This window comes from Sorex araneus, chromosome X, assembly GCF_027595985.1.
Source record: "Sorex araneus isolate mSorAra2 chromosome X, mSorAra2.pri, whole genome shotgun sequence".
Classification (NCBI taxonomy): domain Eukaryota; kingdom Metazoa; phylum Chordata; class Mammalia; order Eulipotyphla; family Soricidae; genus Sorex; species Sorex araneus.
Genome location: NC_073313.1, coordinates 275,319,115 through 275,330,886, shown reverse-complemented (window position 1 = coordinate 275,330,886; position 11,772 = coordinate 275,319,115).

The following is an 11,772-nucleotide window of genomic DNA, read 5'->3' as shown; positions in this document are numbered from 1 at the left end:
CAAGAGCTCTATAACTTCCTGGGTAAAAATGAGTGTCTGGGCTCACACAGGCTCTCTTCCCCTAGCCTTAACATATCTAAATGTATTTGACTTGCTTATTGGTTCCAGGCACTCGTGTCTACTTTGAGTCCTGAAGCTTCTTCTTCTTGCTGTTTCCAGGGAAGGTAAGATGGGAGCTCAAAACCTCATCACTCCCAAGTCAGGAATGCTCGCCTGACTGACTGCCCAACACCACTCCCATCACTTCTACTCATTATGCTTCAACTACCTAAGATTCTGCTTACTTCACTGAAATGACAAGTGGCAACCTGCCCTGTGTATTACCACATTTGTCCAACATGTGAAATCTTCCTTCCTTTTCTGGGACCTCATTCTGCACCCCTGAAAGTCTTGCAGACCAGATCCCCCACTTCTTCTGCTCTGTCAAAGATCACAGAACTATCAGGCTTCTAGTCCAAGTTTGGGGGTCAGACAAAAAGGGTCCCAGAACAACGTGTTAAGTTAAGGTTGGTGCTCCTTTGAGGTCTGGGTCTGTGAGTCAGTAGGAATCAAGGTGCCCGACTTTGAAGAAAGAAGTACATCGAAGTCTGAGAAGCCAGCAGACCTGATAAGGCCTACCCACACAGCAGCTTTCCCTGACTCTTGATTCACTGTAAGAAGAGTGAGGTCAAAGTAAACTGTTCTGGAAGCACTGTGCTATCTTCATAGCTATTCTACTTGTGTCAGTAGAAGGTCTGTAAGATCCCATTCGGGTAAACTTGGAACAATTATCCCTCAAATGTGATAATCAAAGTTATCACAAATTATGGAGGGAAATGGGGGGAAGGAAAGAATAAAGAAATAAAAGGGGGGAAGGATGGAAAGAAATACAAAAGGGAAGAAGAAAGCGAGAAAGAAAGAAAGAAAGAAAGAAAGAAAGAAAGAAAGAAAGAAAGAAAGAAAGAAAGAAAGAAAGAAAGAAAGAAAGAAAGAAAGAAAGAAAGAAAGGAAGAAAGAAAGAAAGAAAGAGAGAAAGAAAGAGAGAGAGAGAAAGAAAGAAAGAAAGAGAGAGAGAGAAAGAAAGAAAGAGAGAGAGAGAAAGAAAGAAAGAAAGAAAGAAAGAAAGAAAGAAAGAAAGAAAGAAAGAAAGAAAGAAAGAAAGAAAGAAAGAAAGAAAGAAAGAAAGAAAGAAAGAAAGAAAGAAAGAGAGAGAAAGAAAGAAAGAGAGAGAGAGAGAGAGAAAGAAAGAAAGAAAGAAAGAAAGAAAGAAAGAAAGAAAGAAAGAAAGAAAGAAAGAAAGAAAGAAAGAAAGAAAGAAAGAAAGAAAGAAAGAAAAGTAAAGGAGGAAGGAAGGAAAACTTTAAAGTGGTTCATTTTAGGGGCTGGAGAGATAGCACAGCGGGTAGGGCGTTTGCCTTGCACGCGGCCGACCCAGGTTCAAATTCCAGCATCCCATATGGTCCCCTGAGCACGGCCAGGGGTAATTCCTGAGTGCAGAGCCAGGAATAACCCCTGTGCATCACCAGGTGTGACCCAAAAAGCCAAAAAAAATAAAATAAAAATAAAAATAAAATAAAGTGGTTCATTTTAGGGACCAATGAGATACTGACACCCAAAATGAGTCCTGCCAGAAGTACCACTGGGTATGGCCCAAAAATGACAAATAACAATAATAATGTGCTTAATTTTTATATATTATTTTATTATTGTGTATGCTTGAAACTAATGTTACATATTAATTATACCTCAATTTTAAACAGGTTAATGTTATGCAATGTGAATTTCATCTCAATTATTCTTTAATAAAACCAGAAAGTGTCTAAATTATAGAAGGAGCTACTAATAAAAATAACATATTGATGATAGGAGTCATAAAAAGGATAACAAAGACAAGAATAAAATCAATTAAAACCCCAAAATAGTATAGATTAATTGTACAGAGCTTCAATAGCATGTGAAATTCAGGACTTCTTTTGATCACTTTAAGAATAAACAGGAAAAGTCTGCACCAGGAGTGAACAGTCCAAGTGTTTCTCCAAGAAGTCAGCAAAATCTCTCAAGAGTTCAAATTCCCTTGGCTACAAATCCAGCGAGCTATCTCAGGGGCTATTATGAGGATTGAATAGGAAAATACTCTAGTCACCACAAACAAATGTGAAGTTTTCTCTCTACATCCGAGTTGAAATTCTAGTTTACTCATATGCCATGTGTCCTTGGACAAGTTACTCAATTTCTCTAAATTGTGTTACCACTGCCAACCTTGGAGAACTGTTGCAAATAATGGCAATAAATGGGCTGGTCATACAAGGGTTAAGACGTTCAGTCCTCAGCACCACAACGGTCCTTCAAACACTGCCTGGAGTTATCCCTCAGCACAGAGACAGCTGTCATCTCTGAACACTACCATTTATGGCTCAAAAGAAAAAATACCCTGGCTCAGCAGGAATATGATGACCACTAGGATCATGGAAACCTAAGGAACCATAACATCACGGTGTATCAAAATGGTACATGTTCCAATCCCTCCATCTCCTGCATCCAGATCAGACATTGCTAATCAATAAAAATACTTCTTTACCTACTGCACCAAGATGTGGCTTCATATGACTCAATTCTTTGTTCAAGCAGTCAATTAAAAGTAATTGGCATTAAGATGAAACTTATTGCCATTTCTGTACTAGATACTGAATCATCTTGAACAAAGGAAAAATGGCACTGGACCAGCCTCTTGGAAGATGAGAAGTCGTTTGTGCCTAAGAGCAACTATGCTTTCACAATGAGCACTTCAAGAGAAGAAAACCAGTGAAGGAAAGGAGACCAAGAGGCAACTCTACAATTTGCTTTCTCTGTGACTTAGGTCTAGCTGGTAACTGTAACCTTCTCATCCTTAAGTATGCAAACTAGGTACAAAAATACCCAATTTTAGGAGTTGGGTAATTTAAGTAATCTGATATAAATGAATGAGTCTGAAAAAAGAGAAAGCAATGTCCATTTATCCTGATAGGGCAATCATGGAATAATGTCCACTCTACAGCTGGGAAGAAGGGAGGTAGTGGGCCATAACAAGGCCCTGATTACTTTATTCCAGCAATCCTATCCCAGTGCAGAAATTTGCCCCAATGTGATAGACCTTTAAATTCCACTTGTGAGACCTACAACATCAATCTATATAATAAGATAGAAATATATTGAGATCAAGCACCTTGAGACTGGAGTTTATGAACTCTGCCAGATAAAGTCTGGCCAGGACAGAGGGATGAGTATAGATCTCCAAGGTGAGTATATAGAGAAGATCTATAGAAAATACATCAGTATGACTCCTCAAAGTTCAGAAAAAGAACCTTCAGTTTCAATACTATTCCCCAGCCTCATGTTCAATGATTCCTCTACTCAGAGAAGAGGTCAAGATCTTGAGGGTGATCCCCACCTCTTCCTACTTCAGCTCCCTCTTTTGCGACCTATCACTGCAGCCTTTCTCCCAGTCTCCAAACATACCAATTCTCCCCTCACACATACCTCCTGGTTTCTTTAAATGCTGTTTCCTTCTGTATATAATGCAGCCCCCCATCATTGCCAAATTCATTAAACTAAAATACATTTACTTCATCCTTCCATGTTTGAATAAAATAAACCTCTCTTAAGTATTACCTCATCATCTTTCTTTCCTTGCATCATGGTATTTATTGCAAATACTAGAAACCTGGGGAAAAGACTGTCAGAAGCCTGGGTATCTATGGATTATTGTGTTGTCTGACACCATAAATAGTGCCTAGTAATGATTAGTTGAAAGAGTAAATTAATAATACATAAGAAACACTTTCAAATATGAAGTAACATGGCAAATTAATATTTTCACGGGTCTTTTAAATTTTTTCTTTTAATCATTTTTCATTCTTTTGTTTAGTCAACAAACTTGAAATCAACAAAATTGCCAATCAAGTAAAATTCGACCAAAAGAATTTTTCACCCAGATTTTCAGGTCACAAAAAGGTTATACTAACATAAAGTAATACAAGATTTTATGACAAAGGGCTCCTCTGACTCAAGAACTACAGAGAATTCTTAAAATCATTGCAGAAATAATGGCAAAGAATTGTTCTCTATTCTGTCAACATACTCCCTCTAGTGTCAACAACTCCAAAACAGCTAAGAAAGAAAATGGAATCCACTAGTTCCTATATTTTCTCTCCCAATGTTTTACCCACTTGCTTTATAAAACACTTATAAAGAGATTCGTTCACAGAATCTGAGAGAAAAAGACTGAGCAATGTGCATGGCCTAGATTGTATCCTGTCTCCTTAAGGTCACAAGAACTACTGTAATGAAGTTTCAGGTGAACTCATATAACTGTACTCAATCTTTATCCCCAAACCTCTGGGATCACAAGGAAGGATATTTAGGGTCCTTGAAAGAGTTCTAAAATTTCAAAATGTCTCAGGACTTTTTCTCCTCATTGGAGATGAAGCTGAAACCCACCAAAGTGCATTTGCCTTCAGCTATTTGGTTAGTTCAGTGTTAGATTGACATTACCTCTCTCCTACTTACTAACTATAGATATCTAGTTTCTTAAATTAAATACAAAAAGGAATAAAATGGGGAACAGAATGATAGTAGAGAGCTTTCCTTGCATGACACCAACCCACATCCTTCTCAGCACACCATATAGTGCCCTCAGCACCACCAGGAATGAATTCCTGAGCTCAGAGTCAAGTAAGCTCTGAGAAGAGCCTGATGTGATCCAAAAACTGTAGCACTATAGCACTGTCATCCCGTTGTTCATCAATTTGCTGAAGTGGGCACCAGTAACATCTCCATTGTGAGACTTGGTGTTACTGTTTTTGCCAGATCAAATATGCCATGTGTAGCTTGCCAGGCTCTGCGGTGCGGGCGGGATACTCTCAGTAACTTGCTGGGTTCTCTAAGAGGGACGGAAGAATCGAACCTGGGTCAGCAGTGTGGAAGGCAATACCCTACCCGCTGTGCTATCCCTCCAGTCCCCAAAAACAAAAATTTTTTTTAAAAAAGTAAGAGTTTCATAAATATAAGAGGGGCCGGAGAAACAGTGCAGTGGATGGTGCTGCTTTGCATGCACCAATCTGGGTTCAATCACCAGCTTTCCATATGGTTCCCCAAGCACCACGAGGTAATTCCTGAATGCAGAGCCAGGTGTAAGTCCTGAGCATCGCCGGGTGTGGCCCAAAAGCAAAAACAGAAAACACTTGTAAGGTAAGTTTAATTTAAGGGTCATATGGGTAATTAAAATGTTCCTTTGCAATGAAAAAACTTGTACCCTCTATCCTGCTTCCCTACTCACCTGACGGCCTCTAAGCTTTGAAGAAATTAGTCTGCTTTCTCCTGGCCCAATGAGCTCATCAGACACTGAGAGACAAAATGATTCACTAGCTGTTATTAGTGAATATGTAATGTTTTCTGGAAAATCTTAAACTGGTTGTTACTGGTTTTAGGTTCAAAACTTTCAGAATTCCTTGTGAATCTACTCTATGAAACCTAATTTTGTTTGTTTGTTTGTTTGTTTTTGATCCACAATAAGTGGTGTTCAGGAATGATTCCTGAGCCTGGGATAGTGGAACCACTTAAAATGAATTAATTTCAGGTTAATCTAATCTGATCACTTTAATCTCACCCACCCAAAAAGGTCACTAATTAAGAATAGGTGATGAGATGAATCAGGAGCTAAATAACAGCAGATAAAAGGAAGTCTGAGTAGATATGATACTATATCTAGAGAAGCCTAAAGCCTCTACTAAGAAACTTTTAGAAACAATAGGCTTATACAGCAAAGTTGCAGGCTACAAAATCAATACCCAAAAATCCATGGCCTTCCTATACACAAAAAATGAGGCAGAGGAAAGGGAGATGAAAAAAGTAATCCCATTCACAATCCTGCCTCAGAAAATCAAGTACCTCGGAATCAGCTTAACCAAGGAAGTAAAAGACCTCTACAAAGAAAACTATAAAATGCTACTCCATGAAATAAAAGAGGACATGAGGAAATGGAAATATATACCCTGCTCGTGGATAGGGAAAATCAATGTTGTCAAAATGGCAATACTCCCTAAAGCATTATACAGATTCAATGCGATCCCTATAAATATACCCATGACATTCTTCAAAGAAGCGGATCAAGCAATCCTAAAATTCATATGGAACAACAAACGCCCACGAATAGCTAAAACAATTCTTGGGAAAAAGATGATGGGAGGCATCACCCTCCCCAACCTCAAACTTTACTACAAAGCGATAACAATTAAAACAGCATGGTACTGGAACAAAGGCAGAGCCACAGACCAATGGAACAGGGTGGAATATCCCTACACACAACCCCAAATGTATGATCATCTAATCTTTGATAAGGGAGCAAGAGATGTGAAGTAGAGCAAGGAAAGCCTCTTTAACAAATGGTGCTGGCACAACTGGACAACCACATGCAAAAGAATGGGCTTAGACCTCAACCTGACACTATGCACAAAAGTCAGATCAAAATGGATTAAAGACCTCAACATAAGACCACAAACCATAGACCTCAACATCAGACCACAAACCATAAGGTACATTGAAGACAAGGTCGGCAAAACCCTCCAAGATATTGAAGATAAAGGTATCTTCAAAGATGACACAGAACTAACCAATCTAGTAGAAACAGAGATCAACAGATGGGACTACATTAAACTAAAAGGCTTCTGCACCGCAAAAGATATAGTGATCAGAATACAAGGACAATCTACAGAATGGGAAAGGATATTTACACAATACCCATCAGATAAGGGGTTGATATCAATGGTATATAAAGCACTGGTTGAACTCTACAAGGAGAAAACATCCAACCCCATCAAAAAATGGGGCGAAGACATGAACAGAAACTTTCCCAAGGAAGAGATACGAATGGCCAAAAGGCACATGAAGAAGTGCTCTACATCACTAATCATCAGGGAGATGCAGATCAAAACAACCATGAGATACCACCTCACACCACTGAGACTAGCACACATCCAAAAGAACAAAAGTTGTGGCCAAATAAATCACCTGAATCTCCTGAAAGAAAAAAAAAAGGAAGTCTGAGTCAGAAAAAGCCAAGATATGGAAGCCGAATTAGGCAGAGCCCTTATACCCGAACAGCAACAAGGCACTGAGCACAGGAGTCTCACTCCAGCACAGCCAGAAACTAAGAAAAGCCAGCATAGCATGACAGGAAACAGCGAGGGTACAGAGAGACCCAGTGACAGCAGCAAGCCCCAGCAAGGACGTAGATGGCAGGGTTCCTCTCAGCTAAAGAAGGTTCCAGATTAGGAAAGGTGAATCTTTGAAAGGGACAAGACCAGACCATCAAACACTGGAGGCATCCAGGGCGTGGTAGTCTGCACCAGAGACTAATTCGTGACTCATCTTGAAGGAATCAAACCCAGCTTTTTGAACTATATAATAAAATATAAATTCTTATACATTGTGTTGGGTTTTGGCCTACACATGGCAGTGCTCAGAGCTCGTTACCTGGCTCTATGCTGAGGGATCACTCTTGGCAGTGTTCAGAGTACTGGGTTACTGGGGTACTGGGTATTGAACCTGAGTCCACGTGCAAAGCAAACACCCTATATGCCGCACTATCGCTCTGGTCCCCAAATTTAAACTCTTAAGCACCTGGGTTTTGTATCCAAATCTTTCATCAAATACTCAAAGACCCATTAGCACAAGAAAATCCACTTTCGATGTGCAGGATCATCCGGGTGGCATGAGAGCCAGTAAGCAAGCATAGTTGCTGATCAAGCATAAGATGACCAAGTCCCCACAGCACCAAGACGCCCGTAGGGAAGCCTGTGGGAAGCCTCGCCAGGATCCGTGAAATCCTGAGCAAGAAGCTGAGGAAAGGGGCTTTGATAAGGCTTATGTGGTCCTCGGCTGGTTTCTGTGCTAAAGAAAGATGACGACCTCTTCTAGGAGTGACTTAAGGCCTCCTGTGGAGCCAGCGCCAAATAGTTGTTGAACTCCATTCATTACATTCTCACATCTAGACTTCAACCATGTTGGGACTCAAGAATTTCTGAGTGTGGGGGCCGGAGTGACTGCCTTGCACGCGGTCAACCTGGGTTTGATCTCCGGCATCCCATAGGATTCCCCGAGTACCACCAGGAATAATTTGATTGCAGAGCCAAGAGTAACCCCTGAGCATCGCTGGGTGTGACAGAATATCTGAGTAAAGTTTAAGATGAAATTTCTTTCAAAGTCCAGAGAAGGTCCATGATTGTCAAAAAATGTGAAGGAATTTAGCCTATCTCAGTTGTATGGATGTTCCAGACTCTTTGGCCAAAAACAAAAGAAATACTGACTCATGGCACAGCTCTCTGTATATTTGTGAAGTTTCCCTCAGCCTGAACTCCCAGATGGGCAGACTACCTCACTGATAAGAACTCAGAGGTTAAAAATAATCCAATTTTTATAAATAGGGATATGGAAGGGATATTATTTATAAATAATAGTATGAAGCCCTTAACTCCAGAAGATGCCATAATTTCTAAGGCTATTCACCATACAAACTTCCTTTAAAACCAAGTCCATATTAAAAGACAAGCAGAATCAGGAAAGACCATGAAGAATAATCTCACAACATAGGGCAATGTAAAAATAATAACAAATAAAAATAGCTGTTTATTGGATATTTGTATGATTACTGCAATTAATTTTTATATGCATCATCTTCTTTATCCTAAAAGACAAATGAGAAAATTAACAATTTTATAAAACATTTTCTTTTGGTTTACATCTCCCAGTGTTCAAGGCTTACCCCTAACTCTATGCTCAGTGGTCACTACTGGGAAGAGCGTATTTTGGAGGGGGGACAGGGTGGTTCTGGGGATATGGAGCTGAGGGCTATCTTTTTTAAAAAATAAATTTAATAGCTATTTCTATTTCATTCATGAACTGTTAAAGTCTTTGCTGGCAGGAATTCCATGTTATCTTTTTCACGTACCTTGATGCTTAGAATGTAGGATATCCACCATATCCAGAATCTGGAAACAACCTCTGTAGGATAATGTTGATTTGCAGCTTCCCCCCGGCCACTGGGAGCTTGTGTTTGATTGCCCCCCAACCTGTCAATTACCTTTGTCTCCTGATCAGACTCTGAATTGTAAATATTCTTTCTCTTTTCTTTGCACCATTACTTCAGAGCAATTGCTTTTTGTACGGATACAGGAAGACAGTTGAAAAGACAAGCCTGTGGCTTGGGAGTTGATTGACTCCAGATAATCTTACCTTCTGGACATCTGCTCTCTTGACTCAAGCCTCAAGTGCCCTTACTTCCTAGATCCCCAAAATCAGGGTCCCGACATGGGACTGGAAGGACAAAGCGGTGAGCGGTGGCTATGAGCTACTCTTGGCATCGAAACGGGCCTGGCCAAAGTGCCCTAATGCTAAACTATAAGTTAAGCGCTTGGTCATGGACAAATTCTGTCATGATCCAAAGAGTAATAACTATATTTGGACCCTGCTAGGGTTAGGAATGATTGATCCGGCCTGAGTACTATGAGTCTGTAGCAAGATGTCCCCTGGAGAGTCACCCTATAAGCCTGAAAGTGTCTATTACTGTGTTCATACAGAATGGTAAATATTAGGAAGTAGAATTAAAGATGTTAATTAAGTTGCTGGTCTAAGGACAGGAGAAACATAACTTAAGGGCTGTTTTGACTTTGTGGGCTGCAGGTGGTCTAGAAAAACATTTTTGATTGCGCTTCCAATGGGGAGGTGTGGTTGAGGAGGCATGGTGAAAGAGATAAAAGAGTGGCTGTGGGGAGAAACGGGTGTTTGAAAGAGAAGGAGAGAAGAGGAGAGACAACAGAGAGAGAGAGATAGAGGAGATGGAGACAGTGGGAAGAAAGAATTGCACAGTTAGAAAGAGACAGACACACACAGAGAGAAAGAGGGGGTTGGAGAGAGCTGGGAGAGATGAGAGATTGAATAAACAGCAACTAACCAGCTTGGCCCTCGTTCTTCCTTCATCAGTCCAAGGCAACAGCTGTCCCAGGTGGAGAAGCGGCTTGAGAGTACGGAACGGGGGCAGCGAAAGAGAGAGAGAGCCTGAGAACATCCTTTTGTGTGTAATCCCCACTTGAGAGGGGATTACACAGCTCCAAGCGAGTGGAGATTTACACAACCTGAGTACCCAAGAACAGATGAATGGATAAAGAAACTATGGATACACAATGGAATACTATGCAGCTTTCAAGAAAAATGAAGTCATGAAATTGGCTATAAATGGATGGACATGGAGAATATCATGCTTAGTGAAATGAGTCAGAAGGAAAGGGACAACTTTGGACCCTGCTGTGGAGCGAGCATGATGGAAGAGCCCAAGGAAGCGCCCTTGGACTCCAAACAGCCCACTGAACTAATTCCGGCATGGGACCAGAGACCCCACGGTGCGCTGAAACAGTGGGAACCGGGCATCCCCCAAGTCTTTTAACCTCTCTCTCTCTCCACTCCTCCCTCCTGAGCACAGCGCAGGATTCGAGGTTTTCCTGAGCGCAAAATGGAGACGCCGAGCCTCTCTCTAGGCTTCTCCATCTTATGAGCACCATAAAAGGGTAAAAGTTTGTAGTGATGTTATTTCTGGTTGTACTTTCCCTGGACTTTATACAGAAACCCAAAACCGCGGGCCGCGCGACCTAATGTCATCTTAGCATCAGCAATATGTAATATGTCCCTTTTTAATGGGTCGGACTTTTGTGGGAGATCCTAACAAGAATAGTAAGTCTGTTGCTGAAATATTGAAGGCAATCAAAGTGGTAGCCATCTCTCTAGACTGAACTAAGCTATATCCCCACACCGGCTGAGAAGAAATTTTCTTCTTTCTCGGGAAGAAACGCGGCATGTCGTCAACTACAGTGTGATGTCCATTAAGCAAACAGACCTGGTGGCGTGGGAATGGGATATAAGGGGAAAAATTATGTACATGGAACAGTGGGACGCTGGTGGAATCTCGAGCTGGAGCCGATATCAGCGCAAGCCCTTCGGTTCCAGAAACTGCTTGCAGACACTCTACTAGTCTATCAACTAAGCCAGAGCCCCACGCCTGCCAATGACGGGAAATAACCATGCTTTTCGGGTTTTTTTCCCTTGTCAGGCAGCGTGGCGATTACTAAACAGGCGTGAACTCGGTGGCGCGGGGCAAGGGGGAAAAAGAAAAGTTATGTAACAAACAGCGGGACTTAAAATCTCTATATTCTTAGCAGTGGAGAACTATCAAATGCCTCCTTGGCAATAGGACTGCTTTCCTTTTTTGGGGGAAACCCCAACAACGGTAGTGAGTTGTGTGTTGAAACATGGAATGTAATCGAGATAAGGCATAAACGAAGGGAAACTTATCATGTACAAGGGTGGGGACTGGGGAGGTGGGAGGGGGCGGCAGGTATACTGGGGGGGTTGGTGATGGAAGATGGGCACTGGTGAAGGGAAGGGTGTTTGAGAATTGTATAACCGACATAATCCTGAGAACTATGTAACCCTCCACATGGTGATTCAATAAAATTTAAAAAAAAAAGAAGGAAAGGGACAAATATAGAATGACTGCATTCATTTATCATATATTATATATGCGTATATATTTATATATATTTATATATACGCATATATATATACATACAGTAGAAGAATAAAATTCATGGCCAGGGAAAACAGGGGTTAGGAAGACTGGTCAATGGTTAGAATTAACCACAAGGGGGAGGGGGGCTGAGGGTAGGTAAGATAGAGATCATTATAACAATAATAGCTAGAAATAATCAT